Source organism: Macrotis lagotis, chromosome 1, assembly GCF_037893015.1.
Source record: "Macrotis lagotis isolate mMagLag1 chromosome 1, bilby.v1.9.chrom.fasta, whole genome shotgun sequence".
NCBI classification, from domain to species: Eukaryota; Metazoa; Chordata; class Mammalia; order Peramelemorphia; family Peramelidae; genus Macrotis; species Macrotis lagotis.
Genome location: NC_133658.1, coordinates 692669047 through 692688861, shown reverse-complemented (window position 1 = coordinate 692688861; position 19815 = coordinate 692669047). Strand labels below are relative to the sequence as shown.

The 19815-nt window shown below is 37.5% G+C and overlaps 1 protein-coding gene and 1 pseudogene across 1 annotated transcript in view; one reads left to right on the top strand and one right to left on the bottom strand.

The window, feature by feature from the left end:
* Positions 1 to 19815, top strand: part of MYO3B (myosin IIIB) — a 567258-nt gene that overhangs the window by 540052 nt on the left and 7391 nt on the right. The window lies entirely within an intron of this gene.
* LOC141507762 (large ribosomal subunit protein eL24-like) lies at positions 17703 to 18249 on the bottom strand (annotated as a pseudogene).

The following is a 19815-nucleotide window of genomic DNA, read 5'->3' as shown; positions in this document are numbered from 1 at the left end:
TAAGTCACCAGCCTCACTTTCTCCTCCAGAGCCATCTGAGTCCAGTGGCCAGATATGATTCAGGATGACTGGAAAGGGCCCTGGATGAGAGGCAGTCAGGATTAAGTGACTTTCCCAAGGTCACACAGATAGTAAGTGACAACTGTCTGAGGCTGAATTTGAACTCCTATCCTCCCTGACTCCAAGGCCAGTGCTCTATCTACTTTATAGATTCTCAAGTAAAATCTACATGTGCTTCTTCTTTTCATGGCACAGGAAGACTAATATTATGGTCATTGATTTCTTAATGTTAAAAAATATTTTTAAAAGGAAACATTTTTACTCTTTGGAATCAGCCACCTGGCAGAGATGTAAAATTGTCCTCAGGTCTCTCTGTCTGTCCTGACTGACTTTTGGAAGAGCCAAAATGCATTTCTTCCTTCCACTACCAGATTTACAGGAAGCTAACCACTGCTCTGAAAGACAGATATGCAAATCTGGGTGAAACTGGAAGCATTCCAAGGATCATAAATAAACTTTAATCATATAAGGAAAACAAGGAAGATTTTTGTTTTCTACCAAAATCTCCTCCCCAGACTGTTAACAATGCTGCATGGGGCCTGATCAATATATTAGCGCTTGAGAACCAAAGTCCTTTGGAATAAATTAGTCTGGCAGGAAAGAAATAAACAAAGAACAAATTAACATGTTTTTAGACATTGCTTAAATTTTCATGAATGTAGACCTTGAGATGATATGATGAGTTCCCAGGAGTCCCTGCTAATATTTGGCTGTAATTAAGAGTTGCCCTTTCATGTTTTATCTGATGTAGGTGGGAAATCACCAACATGCTTGCTGTGTTCCTTCCTCACTCTTCCTAACAAATGCCTCTGTTTACTTCATTAATAATAAATAAAAGCCTCGTAAGTAGTCCTATTACCTTGTCATACTTCACTCTTGTTTCACCTCCAGCTTCAAGTATTTCAGGATACTAAACCAAAGAGACACTACAACAGACATTCTTTAGTCATCCACCAACATTAAATTTTCAGGGTTTCAAATAGGATTCTATTCATAATTATTGCTATTCTTCTCTACATGTCTGTGTAGGCAGGATGGAGTTGGGTGGTATTATTTCATTTGTTAAGACCCAGCCTGTCCAAAGACTTATGTTAAAGATTTTTGGTGAGTCCTGTGAGGACTAACCAACTTAACAAGATTTTGAGTTTAAAGGGTGAGAAATAATTTCAGGAATAAAGTACCTAAGGAAGGGAGATGCCTCTGAAGGCCGACAAATATACTACATCCTGCACTGGATAAAAAAGAAAAGGGTTGGAATTGATGTCCTCTGAAGTAACTTATAGTTTTAAATTTATAATCTTATGAATTGAACCAGAACTTTATCAGGCAGATACTCAGCATAACCTTCTAATAGAGAATCAAAAGCAGTAATACCCAAAATCCCATTCTGAAGCCTAAGTCTCTTTCCAACGTCCATTTCCTAATATAGGGTAGGTCTATAGTACTGTTAAATCTTTTCTCATAAAAAAAAAAAGTTCTGGGGGGTGTTCCAATTTATTTTCACACATAAAATTTCATATGACCCTTAAAGAATGAAGTGAAAGATAATGATAATCTCTTAAAGAAGGTACTTAGGAAAGGATAATTTTCCTGTTTGCCATCAACCTGCAGTAAGGATTTAATGTATTTAGAACTACATCATGGAATTTATTTGAACTACTTTCTTTAACTTAATTTTAGTGCTAGGCACAGGAAGAAATTTTTAATAGCTTTGAGAAGTTAAACACCTTTAAAGATGATTGCTTCTAGTCTAAAATAACTTTTTCAAACAATTTTATTTCATAAACCCAGCACTGAGTGGTAGCATCTACCTAAATTATATGGTTTTGGCATAACTATCTTCTTGCTGATATGAAAAAATACATCCAAAGAGAAAAAGATATGTCAGAATACATTGAAAATGACATCAAATTACTAGGGGAAAAAATTAGCAGGAATTTTATGCATTTCTATTTCTTCATATAAAGATGATTTTTAAAACATATGTTCTGGTGTATTTGAGGTAATCAACTTCTGAAATAAGTAAACTATAACTGGTATATTTCTAGTTCATATGGGCTCAAGTGTGAGCCTCAATACTCAAAATATTGTATGGGTATACTGACCTAAGGTTGTTAGGAAAGGCAAGATCACCAAAATATTACAGGGAGGCAGTTAATTCCATAATAGCTAAGTTCTAATGAAGAAAAAACTTTCAATGGACAATAGGCCAAATAGCTTTTCAGCAGGATTTCACAATACTATTGCAGGACTTTTTAAAAATGTGTTAATGATATAATTATGAATTATCTAGGCAGAGCATCATTCTATGGGTTATGCCTCTATTTCAAAGCTACCATTTATTTGTTTTTTTTAGTAAAGAGGAGTTTAAGGTGACCGACTGAAGCAAATTCATGGACACAAAGACCAGAGGGTGTCAAATAGTCTCTTTGCATCCTAAAGATTGGAATTTTTAACAAAGTTTTATCAAACTTCTTTAACCTTCTTAAAATTTTCAAATTTCAGAATTTCAGAATTATCTAACCTGCTAAAAAAGTAAGGCAAATTCATCGCAGGTACAACAAGGCAATTTACGCTCTAATTTATAATTTGAGGGGCATAGCTATATACTTAAAAACTAGACCAGTCTGTTTTAACTGATAGAAACATCAACTGGTATTTTATATCATATACATATATACATATATGTGTGTATACATATTTTTTCATCATTTCAGGTGTATCCAACTCTTCTTGACACCTTTTTGAGTTTTCTTGCCAAAGTTACTGGAGTGGTTTGCCATTTGCTTCTCCAGTTTATTTTACTGATGGGAAACTGAGGCAAACAGGGTTAAGTGACTTATCCAGGGTCACATATGAACTCATGGAAATGAGTCTTCCTGATTCCAAACTCTATTTATTGCACCAAGTATGCATATGTATATGTGTATATATATATATGAAGATACCAGACTTATAATAAACACATGGGGGCAAAGAGAGAATTCAAAATTGCTTAGACTCTTAAGATGCTAAGCAGAATGAATATATTTAGTTCATAACTGGGATAGTTTGTTTAAATAATTTTTGAAAGGCATATTCAAGGTCAAGGAAAAAGATTGGATGCATTTTCAATGTTCTTCCTTGTCCTCTGACCTCAGTTAAAAGTATTATCACATGTCTCATAAAATTTTAGAATACTTTGGCTCTCTTCTTTGTTCTATCACATTCTAGCTTGTATCATACTTATTTGTGCACAAATCATTCAGTCTCTATCAGACTAGTCTCCCTGAGGGAAAAGACTATGTTAGTTTTCCTCTTTGCTTCTTCACTACCTAGTAGAGTTCCTTGTTCATGGTAGATGCATAATAATTTTTAATGAGTATAATTTCAGTGCTGACATTCTATTTCTTCTCGAAAATGAATATCCAGTGTGGTTTGCTTGCTTTTGTTATTTGAAGATAAGTCATAGACCAACATTGTTATGGTTTAATGATCATTTGTTTTTGACATCAATCATTTCCCCAGCTAAGTGACACAGGTCTATGGAGTACCAGGCCTAGAGTCAGACTCATCTTCCTGAGTTCAAATTTGTCCTCAGACACTAACTAGGCTACCCTGGACAATTCACTTAACATTGTTTGCCTCAGTTTCCTCATCTGGAAAATTAGCTGGGAAATAAAATGGCAAACCACTCCAGTATCTCTGACAAGAAAATCACAAATAAGGTCACAAAGAATCAGACAGGACCAAAAGAATGACTGAAAATTTCCTCATATATTGCCTCCAGCTCATTGAACCCTCCCTTTTAACAAAGGACAACAGTTATTTAAAATTATCTGATAAAAGAAAAAGATCCAATAGAAATGTAGCAGTCTACATCTTGCACTTCCTCACCTCTCCTGAGAGGTCATAAATCTGATGTGTTCTATTATCTGTTCTCCAGGACCAACACTAGTCATGATAATTCAGCTGAATATGGAATATAGGCATTTTGTTACAACATTAAAAAAATAACAACTAGATCCTGAAACACTATCAGGAACAGTCGAATTAGATGGAAGAGCTTTGAAGGAGAGTCGTTTTTGTGTTATGTTCTTTGAATAGAAATTTTTAGAACAATATTATCGACATTTTTCAATTAATAATAGGGATGTCCCTATCCCTAGAATCCACTCCACACTTCTATCCTTCTCTCAGAATCTCTATCTTCTTTAAACCCTCAGTTGGGGAGGAAGAGGAGGATAAGAAAGAAAAAAGAAAGAAGGAAAGAGGAGAAAGAAGAAAGAAGGAAGAAGAAGAAGAAGAAGAAGAAGAAGAAGAAGAAGAAGAAGAAAAGAAAGATGATGAGGAAGACAATGATGAAGAGAAAGAAGAGGAGGAAGAAGCAAAAGATGGAGGAGGGGGAGGAGGATCAAAGAAGCTGTCAACATTTACTAACTTCTAAACTAGATTTTATCTAAGGACCCTTTCAGCTCTCAGGTTATTTCTGATCAGTCTCTATCTTTGGCTATAGAATTTGTAGCCCTCACATATGTGACCTGAGGCACTGACCAGGCACATAAGATAGGACTTAGACTTCTTTATAAAAAACCACCTTAGAAATTAAGCATGTTATTTTATTTGATTAGGATCATAATTTTTAAAACGATTGAACCAAATATAACATAACTAGAGCTGACTGATATTCTTTTTATTGATCTTAGATTTTTTTCAATTTCTTTTCAATCATAAGTTTAAAGAAAGAACCCACACTTGTTATTAATTGTGAGTCTTGGCACATGATACAGGTGTACCAAGTGGAGTATGTTACATGGATAGATAGATATAGATATAGATATATATGTACCAAATATTTATTGTATAATATATGTAGGTCAATCTGAATATACATACTGAAATTAACAGAATAAAAACTTAAGGACTAGTAAAACAAATTATATGTAAAATTCACAGATTCACAATCTTCTTTGTTTTAATTCTTTATATACTGTAATGTTCGTGTTTGTTGATGATTGCTAAATTCAGACTAAAAATAAAATTTAAATTAAAACAAAAAAAAGGAAGTACTGTTGCCCAAAGCAAGACTCTATATAGATTATTGAGCCCAGTGGAATAAGGGACTGAAACTGGGTCAAGAGAAAAGTAATACCTCATTCCTTTACCACTTCTGTCTGTATTCCCCAGAGGGAAAACTATTAAACAATAGAGAAGTCCACATTGGGAACCAAGCACTAAAGAATCCAAACTCTGCAAGTTGTTTTTCCAAGAAGGGGATTTGAGCTCCATGATTTAAAAAAAATGCCAGCCTCAGCAGAGTTCACTTATCAGCAATGAGCAGCTTTTTCCCCCCAGTCCAGATGGTACATAGAGCCAAGCCAGGCAGAGACCCTTAGTCTCCTGCTGCCTTTTTATGCTGGCCCTTGATTGCTAATGACCCCCAGCTGGACTGGCTCCCTGACCCATTTAACCTCTCTCAGTTGGACCTCTACAGCTCCTGCAGGGAAAGGAGAGGTATAAAAGTCGGTAGTGGAATGATGCCAAGTCATCCGGGGCTGCCACCCCTAGGTCTGAGACAATGAAGTGTATCTCAGCATCATCACCAAAGGTCTTTCTGGACCATCCAATGGAGAACACATGTTAATCCATTTTTCTATAATAAATGCAACTTGATAAATATGTTCAGCTTTTCTTATTGGCATCATTTTATACAACTTAAAGGTAAGACAAAGTGGAGCTCTAAATAGATATTTCCATCAGGGTCATAGGATGGAGAGAATCAATATAACCTCCCAAAAATAAATTTTTGTTACTTTGAAAATTTTAAACTCACCTTTGCCAGAGCTATTAGATGTATTAAGCAGAATACAAAGGAAAATGTCATGATACAAAGTCAGGGTAAATGCAACATAAAAGAATATAATTTCCTGATCAGATACTGTAATAAGGTGTATCACCTAAAAGATATCTTCATTTGCTGATACATAGCTTTGTTTATTTGCTTTACTTGTTGATATTATAGATTCTTATTTTTAAATATTAATTCATAGAACAATCTGTGTCCAAACTCATAGACTCTTATAAACACTTTATTAAAGGATAATCTCTTATTATAGGGAGAAATATCACCAGGCTGCCTTGTTGCTATAATTGGGTTGTGCTGTTCTATCTTGTCTGGCTAAGGAAAACCCCTTGGGTTCATTGTGGGTAAACAGTACAATGAAGTCTAATGATTCTGTTACTCAAAGAAGTAGATGCTAAATTCTTGATCTGAATACAGCTACAAAAACACTCTGCCTTTCTTTTTTTTTCTTCTTTGAATTTTTTTGGATTTTTGGTCCAAATTTGCATCCTGCATAATGCTACAAAGATTTCCCTAAAGAACTAAGCAAGATAGAAAGTTAACCCAATAGTATTTGTTTTTATGTTTTTTTGGGTTTTTTTGCAAGGCAGTGGGGTTAAGTGGCTCGCCCAAGGCCACAGGGCTCGGTAATTATTAAGTGTTTCAGATCGGATTTGAACCCAGGTGCTGCTGACTCCAGGGCCGGTGCTTTATCCACTGCGCCACCTAGCTGCCCCAACCCAATAGTATTAATGTGATTTTTTTTTTTTCACTTAGTATATTTTCCCCCAGACCCTTACTATTTCATTGAAATTTTAAAGAACTGGGACTAAAGTAACCTTGATGTTCTGATTTCTCATCATTAATGTGGCAATTTTTTTGTTTGTTTTGTTTTCATTTCCCTCTTCTAATGTGAAGCTCAGTCCCATATTTCTAATTTCATTTTGGCTTATGCTTCACTTTCTTTTCTGTTTCTGATTAATTTTCTCTCATACCCACTAGCCATCTGATTGCACAATCTTACCAAGCTCAAACAGCTCAGCTTAAACATATGTTATAAACCAAGCTTATTCAGGGAATCTGTGATTACATTAGTGTGAGTCCCTTCTCCACTTAGAAAGCTCACAACTCTCCCAAAACCAAAGCCTTGGTAGACCCTTTTCAGAACCAGGAGACAAAAAAATGTTAAATCAACCTTCAGTTAAAATTAAAGTTTTGTAGTCAAATGATAGTTCCAGTATCAATGGCAAGTACATGTAATCTTTCCAGAATGGTATTTGTTTTTTGTTGAGAATCTTTGAGAATCCTGGGGCCACTTGTATGCCATGGTAAAGCATCAGATGAAGGACTAGTTTTGTGAAAATTACAATATGTGTGGACATATTTCATTTGTTGATTGTATTCACTCATGTAGTAAAATACTTTTATAGTTTTAAATGCTAACTTGAACTCTCACATCTTGCTATTGCACTACCCTGGAGTGGGCTTGCCTTACTGATATCTTTGAAGAATTTTAGTCCTACCAAACGTCTTCTGAAGAGATGCATTTCCCTTTTCTTTCTTTTTTTCAAAGGCAGTTGGAATTAAGTGACAAAGAACTGGAAATTGAGGGGATGCCCATCAATTAAGGAGTTGCTGAAAAAGTTATGGTATATGAATATTATGTAGAATTATTGTTCTGTAAGAAATCATGAGTGGCTGGACTTTAGAGAAGAAGCATAGAAAGACTTGCATGAGCTGATGCTGAGTGAAGTAAGTAGAATCAATAGAACATTGTACACCTTAGCTACAGTATTATGAAATTATCAACTATGATGAGTGCAGCTCCTTTCAGCAGTTCAGTGATCAAGGACAATCCTGAGAGACCTGTTAAGGAAAATTCCATCCATATGAGAACAAACTAAGAATTCTAAATTCATAGCAAAGTGAACTATTTTCACTTTTTTTAAATTTCTATCGTATTTTCCCTTTCTTTCTCATGATTCCCCCCCTTAATTCTAATTCCTACTTTACAATATAATATGAAATTATGTTAAAAATGTATTACTGTACATGTACAACTTTTACCAGATTGTTCACCACCATGGGAAGGGGAAAATGAAAGGGAGAGTCCTAGGAAAATGTGAAACTCAAAAACTTTCAAATGGACAAATATTGAAAACCTCCTCTGCATGTAATTGAAAAAAAATAAGTAAAATTTCAGTTAAAAAATAAAAGGCGGGAGGCAGAGCCAAGATGGCGACAAGAAGGGATCCAGTCTTAGGAGCTCTCTGATAAAATTCATCAGCTAAGGACTCTAACTAAACTTTCGAGAGACAGAACCCACAAAGGGACCCAGTGAGGCAATTCTCCTACTCAAGGTAACCTGGAAAAGAGCAGAAAGGCTCTGCTCCCTGGAGTCGGAGGGGCGGCCTGCCAGAGGGTTGGACCGCCAGAGCCAAAGAACCTCAGCCTCCCAGAGGCAGCCCCAGGGCTCTGAGAGTCTCAGCTCATAGCATAGGGGAGTCTCCTGAGTCGTGCCCCGAGGAGCACCAAGCACAAAGTGGGGGAACAGCGGGGAACCTCTGCCAGAGGGAGCACGTGGAGCCCAGCCCTCAGGGCACACAGCAAAGCAGCATCTTCTTTCCCCAGCCCTGATCCAGGAAACAGAAGCAGGCAGAGCTGGTAAGCAGGAGCCCCCAGGGCATGAGCCCATTGAGCTGAGGGAGGGGAGTGAAGAGAGACTGCCTAGCTCTGTCCTCTGACCCTGAAACAGGACTCTGGGGCTCTGACCACATTCAGATCCTGATCGCAGTCTAGGCCCCCCATAGAACAGCAGCCCCCCTCCACCTCAGCCCCTTGGCAGAGGGGGGCGCTTATGGTCATTCACAGACCAGGAGGGAGGACAGAGCCGCACACACTAAGACTCTTGTGGGAGTGTCCCAAAAGCTCAAGAAACACCCCAAACCAGGCCCAGGCTGGGAAAATGAGCAAGCAGAGAAACAAAAAGAAGACTATTGAGAAATATTTTGCAAATGAGCCCAAGAAGGACCAAAATACTCAGTCTGAAGATGAGGAAGCACAAGCTCCTGCATCGAAAGACTCCAAGAAAAACAGAAATTGGGCTCAGGCTATGATAGAGCTGAAAAAAGACTTTGAAAATCAAATGAGGGAGTTGGAAGAAAAACTGGGAAAAGAAAGGAGAGAGATGCAGGAAAAACATGAAAATGAAGTCAGCAGCTTAGTCAAGGAAATCCAAAAAAAAAAAATGCTGAAGAAAATAGCATGCTAAAAAACAGCTTAGGTCAAATGGATAAAACAGTTCAAAAAGTTATTGAGGAGAAGAATGCTTTAAAACGCAAAATTGGCCAGATGGAAAAAGAGATAAGGAAACTCTGAGGAGAACAAATCCTTCAGACAAAGAATAGAATTCAGGGAGATTGATGAATTTACTAGAAATCAGGAATCAATACTTCAAAACCAAAAAAATGAAAAATTAGAAGAAAATGTGAAATAGCTCATTGAAAAAACAACTGATATGGAAAACAGACTTAGGAAAGATAATTTAAAAATTATTGGAATACCTGAAAGTCATGATCAGGAAAAGAGCCTTGACATCATTTTCAAAGAATTGCTACAGGAAAATTGCCCTGATATTCTAGAAGCAGAGGGCAAAATAGAAATGGAGAGAATCCACTGATCCCTCAGAGAAAGAGACCCCAAAAAACCAACCCCTAGGAATATTATAGCCAAGTTCCAGAACTCCCAAGTCAAAGAGAAAATATTACAAGCAGCCAGAAGGACACAGTTCAAATAACGTGGAGCTGCAGTCAGGATCACACAGGACTTAGCAGCAGCTACATTGGAAGCTCGTAGGGCTTGGAATACAATATACCGGAAGGCAAAATAGCTTAGAATGCAGCCAAGAAGGAACTACCCAGCAAGGCTGAATGTCCTCTTCCAGGGAAAAAGATGGACTTTCAATGAATCAGGGGAATTTCAAAGGTCCCTTTTGGAATGGCCAGAGCTGAACAGAAGGTTTGATCTTCAGATACAGGACTCAGGTGAAGCATGGAGATTGGAGGAGAGGGGGGAAATATGAAGGACTTAATGAGGATGAACTGCATGTATTCCTGCATAGAAAAATGACACTGATAATACTCATATGAACCTTCTCAGCTAATAGAGCAGGTAGAGGGAGCTTTTATAGTTGAAGCACAGGAGAAAGCTGAATTCGAAGATAAAATGTGTAAAAATGGAGTCAATAGAAAAAAAGGGAAATGGAATGGGAGAAAGAAAAAGGAGAGGGGGAATAGTCCAAGATATTTCACATAATAAGATTTTTTTTATTGCAATGAGCTATTGCAATGAGATGGAAGGGGGGGAGGCAAGGGGGAATGAGGGAAACTTTGCTCTCATCAGAGATGGCTAGGAGAGGAAACAGCAAATATATTCAATGGGGTATAGACATCTGGAGTAAGAAGGAGGGGGGAGCAGGGGGAAGGGGTGGGGATGTGAATAAAGGAGAAGAGGATGGACCATGGGGGGAGAGTGGCCAGATATAACACACTTTCTTTCTTACTTCTTGCAAGGGGCTGGGAATGGAAGGCCTGCCCAGGACCACAGGGCCAGGTGGATTCTGGGCCTAAGGGGTGGTATGGGGGCTCAGGGCTTCTTGGCCCCAGGACCAGGGATCTGTCTGCCGTGCCACTCAGCGACCCTACAGCAGAGTCATAGTGAAAGGAGAGAGAAAATAGAGTACATGGTAGTGGAGAAATAAGAAAGGAGGGAGTTGCAATCAGCAATGGCAACAGTGAAAAAATATGGAAATAACTTTTGTGATGGACTTATCATAAAGAATGTGATCCACCCATGACAGAGTTGTTGGTGTTGGAACAAAGACTCAAGAACATTTTTTGTTATGATTATTTGGGGGAGGGTGCAGGGTAAGTGGGGCTGGATGGCCTGCCTGGGGTCACATAGCAGGGTGATCTTTGGGTGTCTGGGGCCGGATTTGGACCCAGGTGCTCCTGGCTCAAGGGCCAATGCTCTGTCTGCCACCCAGCCACCCCTACTATTATTACTATTTTATTTTATTTTGGGTCTTTTGTTTCTTTCTTTTTTTTGGTTCTTGCAGGGCAGTGGGGATCAGGTGGCTTGTATGTTACACGGCTGGGTGATTGTTGGGTTTACAAGGCTGGATATGGACTCGGGTGCTTGTGGCTCCAGGGCTGGTGCTTCGTCCATTGCGCCACCTGGCCATACCTACAATTATTACTATTATTATTTTTTTATTTTAATTTTTTTCTCTCCCCTTTACTTTTTTCGCCCAAACAAGTCTATCTATATTCATGGGGGAGGAGGGGTATTTTGTTTACTTGTAAACAAGAACATTTTATTAATGTACAAAATGAGAATAAAAAATAAATTTAAAATGAAAAAATAAATAAAAGGCAATTGAGATTAAGTGACTTGCCCTGGGTCACACAAGCTGTAAGTATCAGACTGGATTTGAACTCAGGTCCAGGGCCAGTACTCTATTATATCACCTGGATGCCCCTCATTTCCTTTTTATATTGAATGGGGCAACTTGGAAAAGTGGATTGAGAGATGGTCTCAGAGCCAGGAAGACACAGATTCAAATCCTTCCTCTGGTACATACTAGCTTCAGGACAGCTGGGCATCTATCTCATTTAACTTTTCAATGTCTCCAAATAGCTAAGACTATAAATTGCAGAGGTGCTGACTCATAAGGATTGACAGGTCCAATCTCTATTCCTATCCTATAATGAAGTCTCGACAAATTTATAATTTTTTTCTGAAGTTATAATACCAGATCAATGTTCTGGATCTACTACTTACTATCTATATGATCTTGGTTCAAATTTTTTAAGCTTCCATTTTTTATTTATGTAACAGCAGGAAGTTTAAGGAGATCCATAGTTTTTTTTCTTTCTTTCTATATCATAAGCCCCTTCAGCATCCTGGTAAAGCCTAGAAATCCCTTCTCAGAATAATATTTTATTGCCTATATTCATAACTGAAGGAAATACCACAATTCAATGAGAAGTTAGTTTTCCAATTCAAAATTTATCTTCAGATCAATTAGGAGTCCATAGATCTTATTTCTAAGATCCTTTTAAATTTTATACCTATAACAGAATGTGTTTGGGAAAAGTGTCAGGTTATTCTCCTTCATTAAAATCCTTTAAGGAAACTGAGTAGAATCAAGCTGCATATAAAAGCAAAATCACTGAATTTTTTCAGTCAGAAAATCTGAATTCCAGTCCTACCTCTCTGCTCCTTAGACCTCTGTGATCTGGACAGTCACAGCCTCTTTGAGCTTCATTTAAAAAAAAAATATGTGTGTGCATACACATACATCATCTATATCTATGATGTCTATGTCTATATCTATGTCTATGTCTATGTCTATGTTTACATCTACATAGATGTCAATGTCGATGCAGATGCAGAGATAGAGATAGAGACAGAGACAGAGACAGAGGTAGAGATAGATAGAGACAGAGAGAGGGATAGAGATAGAGATAGAGAGAGAGAGAGACAGAGACAGAGATAGAGATAGAGACAGAGAGAGAGAGACAGAGAAATACGGATATGGATATAGGTATAGGTATAGGTATAGATATATAGATATAGATTTAGATTTAGATATAGATATAGATATAGATATAGATATAGATATAGATATAGATATAGATGATATAGATCTTCCCTGGATCCCATAACTTTCATATTTGGGACAACTGTACTTATAAAAGATTAAGTGACTTGCTTAGGACATCATAATTATTGGCCCTGTCATATCTAGGATCTAAATTTCCTAATTCTCTTTTAACCTGTTTGTGGCTTTATTAGTATATTTGTGGTAAGATCTGTAGAGTCCTTGTCCCTAGCTCATCTGAAATCTGGTATCAAATGTAGTTCATCCTCAAACATTCATCATGTTTTGGCCAATCTTCAAAAAAGACCTTCTGTAGTTGTGTTTTTATCTGCTTTTATAAAAGACCTTGTTTCAGTGTTCTTAGTTGGTCACTTAGATTACATATTCTCCTTGAAAGCTAACTTTGATTTTTAAGACCTCTTTTTCTCCCTAAACTCTAGTATACAATTGTATGCATAGCAAGTTCTTAGTAAATTTTTATTTAATTAATTTTAATTCATAGAATCCTAAAATCATGTATTTAAAGCTAAAAGAGACCTCAGGGGTTTTCTATTCCATTTACACTTCAATCAATTAATCAGTAAATATTATGAAGTGTCTACTAAGGGATACAAAAAGAGGTAAAAGACAGTCCCTGCCCTCCAGGATCTTGCAGTCTAATGGGGGGAGATAGCATGCAAACAAGTAGAAATAAGTGCAGAAAATTAAGTATTAAGAGTGATCAGGGAAGACTTCCTATAAGAGACAATATTTTAGTTGGCACTCAAAGGAAACCAGGGAGATGAGTAGACTGAGTGGAGGAGGGAGAGCATTCCAGGTGGAGGGTATAGTCAGAGAAAATTTCAGTAGCCAAGAGATGGTATGTCTTGTTCTTGGAACACACAAGAAGTTACTATCAAAGAATAAATGTCAGACTGAAGATGACTGCATAATTATAAAATGTGAGAGTTGAAAGTGATCTCAGAGGAGATCTACATGAAATTATACATGAATTCCTGCAAAAATCTACCAAATGAAAGGGTCCAGCTTCTGCTTAAAGACCTCCATGGAAGGGAACCTTAAAGACAGGAAGTTTAAGTGATATCATGTTGGCATTACATGGCCAAACTGGGCTTTGAACCTAGACTTTCTGACTCCAAGTCCACATCACCAAATTGAATTTGAATCACATTGCCCCACAATATGTAAATATACCTAAAACTGACAGAGCACTACATAGTTTACAAAGTCCTTTCCTCACAACACTGAAACAATATCTCCAATTTTCCACATCCTGGTCTTTCACAAAAGTTAAATTATCTTTGTACATAACTTCTATCACAGCTGGAAATCCTTCCACTGCCTCCTCAATCTATGCCATAAAGTAAAGAAGTTTGAGAAAAACCATTGTGAATGGCTCAAGAAAAGACATTAACTAATGTTTTAACACTGAAGTGAAATGTGAAGAATAAATAGACATTTTTATTAAGTACCAACTAGGTACTAGGCACTCTTGTTAGGGAACACAAAATACAAATATGAAAAAATATAATCCTATTTGTTTAGAAGCTTATATTCTAATAATGGGATACAGAACAAATTGAAAAGTAAGGGCCAGTGAAAGGAGTGTTAAATATTGGAAATCACAAGAATGGTGAATAGAACCATAGAACAATCAGTGATTATCATCCTGTTTCCGAGATTCCAGTGAAGGTTGTACAATTGATATTATTACTGCTCACAGAGAAAGAACAAGGGCAATGGAAAGATCCTACTGGGTAGAACCTCATTTCTTGATACATAACTGGATGGAATGGTGTGGTCTGAAGAACTAGATAAAAATAATATAATAACTAGTATTTATGGAGTGCTTTGGAGTGACTTATGGAGTGATCCTCACAACTAGACAGTAGATGCTAGGGCTATCTCTATTTTACGGATGAGGCAGAGTGAAGTTAAGTGACATGTCCTAAGCCACAAAGATAATAATTGATACTATATTTGAACTCAGATCTTCCTGATTATTGTTCCATTACACCCTACTATACAGTTCTACTCAACTGTAACCCTGACATGCCTTTATTATAGATATAGATACATGGGTTAGTTAAGCATATTACCAATCTTTCACTGTTCAGTATAGTTCTAGAGGCAAAATCAAAATTGAGTGACACCCCAGGGATAAGAGGAATGGCATCATTTATGTATCTCTGGTCCTCCTGGGAGAAGGGGGAGGCAATAGAAGGACAAATAGAAAGATGCCCATGCTAGGCAGGCTCTGGAAACAAATGATTGTGAAGACTTGGAATGGGTGAGTCATGAATAAATTCTTGGGGGGGGGGAAGGAGATATTGCATCATACAAATATTCTGAATAATAAAAGTAAAACAAAATGGAAGAAAATCCAAAGGCAAGCAGCAACTAGAAGCACATGCTGATTCTGCAGAAACTTTTGAAAGGACAATGTTTTTCAAAACTTTCCACCAGCCCTCTTGAGACATTAGAGTTTTTGCCCTAAATTTCTGGTTTGCTTTAAAGAGAATTTCACTAGGTCAGAATGACTTTTCAGCCTTGTCATCTATTCACAGCTCACCCTTGGCAAACTCACTTTAGAGCCTCAGACTTCTGGAAAATGTAGATAATATTTCTTTATTCAGGAAAATTGTTCTCTTGTACTGTTAGAAATTGTTTCCCTGCCTCCCAGGGGATTGGAAACCTTCATACACACTCTGATCAACCCCAGCTTGTTTGGGGGCTCTCTCTAGTACATAGGAGTCTTTCCCTCCTAGGTCCTTCTCCACCCACTGATTTCACTCTGCATGCTCTACCAAAACTTTCCAGTTTTATGTTTTCTCTCCTTTCAGAACACAGTCTATTTTATAAAAATATCTAGCTAATCTAGTGTTGTAGAGTGACTCCAAATCAGGTTAGTCCTCTGATAGTTTAGGTCTAATATTGAAATGAAATGAGAAACTAATAGGCCATCCAACTGACAGCTAAAGGTAATTTAGTTAGTAATAGCAAAGGAAAGACATTCAAGAAAGATATTCACTGATATGAGAAGGAAAGAAAAGAAGCTTCTCTTAAGAGTCTACCATGTGCCAGATACTTAAGCAAATGCTTTACAAATATCTCTTTTGATCCTCCTAACAACCTGGTGAAGTAGGTGTGATCACTATACCCATTTTACTTTTGGGAAAACTGAGGCAGGCAGCAGTTTAAGTGACTCACTCAAAATCACAAAGCTAATAAGTATCTGAGGCTGGACTTGAACTTAGATCTTCTTGATCTCATGCCCAGCACTCTCCTCTATCCACTGTGCCAGCTAGCTGCACATTGATATTTCTGAGTATTAGTTAAACTTCTGTTTCATAGTCAAAGCCTTTGAGAAGGACTCTGGAGCTTCTCATGACCTTTCATATTCAGAAGAACTAGAAACCATTTCAATACCCTGAGCCATTCTTTTGAGTCAGATAAGTCTCAAGGAGAATTTCAATATCTCCTATGGAAAATTACTTGTCTAACTCATACAGGCTAACTTAAGAAAAGATAGTTCAACCTATGTGGCAAGGGACCTTAGAAATATTTTCCCATCATACCACATATTCTGTTGTCAAGATCCTAAAAGTCTTTAGAGTAGGCAGGGAAACAATTTCTAACAGTACAAGAGAACAATTTTCCTTTAGAGTAGCATTTAAATAGTTTTAGGATTGTTATTCAATAACCCTGACCTTGGAGATGTAAGAAATCTGTCACAGGCAGAAATGAAGAAGTAAAAACTTAAAGGAAAAAAAAAGGAATTTAAGGAATGGTTCTCTGAAGGAATGATTGAAAATAGGAAAAGGAAGACCAAGAATTCCTGGTTTTTCCCTGTCCCTAGGCAATTTTGTTTGTGAGGAAGGTGATAGTGAAATATTTCCAGTTCACAGTGGGTTCATCAATGAAAAGAACTGACTGTGAGCAATAGAAGGACAGGATCCTCAACACTAAAGCAAAAATACTGACAATTTCTGCATTGCCATTTATCCCCATGATGGATCAAGGTCATTTAAAGTAAAGTAACCAAGAGGAGTAAGGAGGCCTCTTGCATGTAACTTGTCTCCATGCAGGGGCCAATAACAAAAATTAACCTTAGCCACTTAGTTTGAACTGGTCACCAAGTAGGACCTCACTTCCAGAGAATATATGGGAAGGAGTAGGAAAAGGGGGGAAAAAATAAAATAAAAAATCTTTGTCTAATCAGAGGCCTCTAAAGGACTGCCTTCCATTCTTTCTTGGAGCTGGTAGAGTCACTTTCCTCTTATTGAGAGAAAGTAAGCCATCTCTCAACAATGCTACCCTATTGCCCTCTGAAATCTAAATTGTCTCTAGGGAGCAATTGTCCAGTGATCACTATATGTCATATTGGGAAAAAGTAGACTCATTGAAGTCATTTTTCTCTCCATAATTGATTCCATATTATTGCCAATATGACATTCCTCCCCAGAGAGAGTTTAGACTCCATGCATTACATATAATATTATATTTTGTGCATTATATTATATGTCCCAGGTGTGTGGGGATCCAAGAATAAAGAATGAAACAATCTCTACTAGCAAGGGCTTATGTTCTAAAAGAAAGTCAAAAATATGTGAAAAAGAAAGCCTAATTATAAAACCTAAAAAATACAAATATGCACAAAGTAGGTAAAATAAAGTTGTTTGTAAGGAAGGGCACTAAAATTTGGAGAGCTCAGTAAAGGCTTCCACAGAGGATAGCATTTGATCGGTATCTTAAAGGCTAAAGGATCTATGAAAGGAAAATGAGGACAGAAGATATTTCAGGCATGGGGGCATTACTAGCGCAAAGACATGAAGATAGAAAATGAGTTATTATATGTGAAAAATTGAAAGGCTAGTTTAACTGAATTGCAGAGGGCTGGAGAGTAATAACCAATGAGACCGGTCAATGACATTAAGGTCAAGTTGTCCAGGGCAAAACAGAGGATTTCTACTTTATCTTACAGTCAGTAGGGAGTCACTGAAGTTGGTTGAGTGAAAGAATCACTTGATCAAATCTGTGCTTAAGGAAATTTAGTTTGACAGCTGTGTATAGAATAGAGTGGTATAGAGACTTGAAACAGGGAGATCAATTAGGATATTATTTGCAAAAATCTAGGCAAATGATGAAGACTTTTTTTTCCCTTTAAACTTTATTTTACTTAATACAGTTTAGTAGATAATTAACGTTTTCCACCAACTCGGGGTGCAGAAACTTTCACAGGTTTCACAATTTTTTGTTTAGGTGCTACCTTTGTAGGAGCCTTAGCTACAGATGCAGCTGTCTTCTTGTTTGCTTGCTTAGCCTTTTTTGCTTCCTTGGCAGCTCTGATGGCTTGTTCTCGTTGAGCCTTTCGAACTTCAGGTTTCTGGTTCCTCTTGGCCATTATATCAGCAAGAGAAGCCCCAGTGATGGCCCTCTGGAATTTAACAGCCCGTGCGAGTTCTTTTCTTTTGAATCTCTTCCAACTGTCCTTTCTTGTGCTTTCTTCTATACAAGACAGTCCAATTGATCTGCCGTGGATTCCTCTTTGAAAGGAATGCTGACTCACATTTTGCATTCAAAAATTGGAAAACCTTCCCGTCCGTTCGGGCATAGCGCCTCCCGTGACCTGGGTAGATCTTGTACCCGCTGAAGCTGCACAGCTCGACCTTCATGGCTGCAAGTGGCAGGAAGATGGCGAAGAGCTGAAGACTTTTTTTTAAAAGGGTCAGATATAAGATATTGTGAAGGTAGAAACAGGAAGATTTGACAACTAGCTTGATATGTGGAGTAAGAGAAAGTGGGGATTCCAGGATAAAATCAAGATTATGAACTCGGGAGGCTGGAAGATTAGTGTTGCTTCAAAAGAAACAGGAAAGTTTGGAAGAAGGGAGGTTTTGAGAGCAAAGATGATGAGTTCAGTTTTGAACAGATTGAGTTTAAGGTATCTCTGGGACATTCAAATTGGAATATTCTAAAGTTAATTGGTGATGGAAGAGTGAAATTCAGGGGAACTAAGCTCCCCAAAGCTATTGTTTGCATCTGCTGCCCTACCTGAACAAGATCACTTAGCATAACTGATAAACTCACCCCCAAATTATCAACTCAAGCCTTGATTACTGCACCTCCTCAACCTCCTCTTCCTTGTTTGGAGATCTGGAGGGCAGAGTACCATACTCTTTTAGAGAGGGCATAAACTGAATTCTCAGATCACTCCACATCACATCTGTGACCCTGTCTGGTTTCAACTCCTCAGAACAAGATGCCCCCACATTGGGGACTCCTTGGCATCTTATCCCCCTTCCCTGACTCCTTTTGTATATTGTCTTTCCCTTTGTAGATTGTAAATTCACTGAGGACAGAACTGTCTTTCTTTTAATTAACTGTATCCTCAATATAAGCACATATCATAAGGGCTTAAAAATTGGATTGGGGAGCTACTAGGGCTGGAGATAAAAATAGATGAGATAGAAAGACAGACACTCATATAGCCATAATTGTATCTATCTATATGTATGTATGTATATATATATACATATATATACAGGCATATTTATCCATATATATGTGAAACTGGGTGTATCTGGGGCTCATCTGCAGAGAGATGATAGTTAAATCTCCTTGATAAGGCAAATAGTCTAGAGGGAGAATAGATGTAGGTCAAGATCATAACCTTAGTATAGAGATATGAATATGAAACAGCAGAGGAGACTTACTTAGGAGTAGTCAAACACATAGGATAAGAACCAGGAGAGAAATGTTATAAAGATGTATGAGATGACATTTGAGGTGAGCCCTGAAGGAAGAAAGAGAATCCAAGAAGAGACAAGTACAGAAACTTCCAGGGGAGGGTGAAAGCCCATATGAAGACCCAAAATCAAGATGCTATTGGTGGACTGAACACTCCCATCCTCAGGGCTACGAAATGTTTAGAGGTTTATACCTGTTAGGGTATTAAAAGAAAAGAATCATATCAAATACATAATTTCCCTCAAAGCAAACATTTACCCACATCCATATCCTTTAACAAACAGACTGGAAGCATTAAAGATAGTTTATTGTTCAGTTATTTTAGATTCTTTGTGACTCCATTTGAAGTTTTCTTGGAAAATGATACTAGAGTGGCTTGCCATTTCTTTTTCCAGCTAATTTTACAGAAGAGGAAACTGAGGCAAACAGGGTTCAGTGACTTGTCCAGGGACATACAGCTAATAAATTCCTGGAAACTGGATTCTAGGTCCTCCTGACACCTAGTATTCTAACCACTACA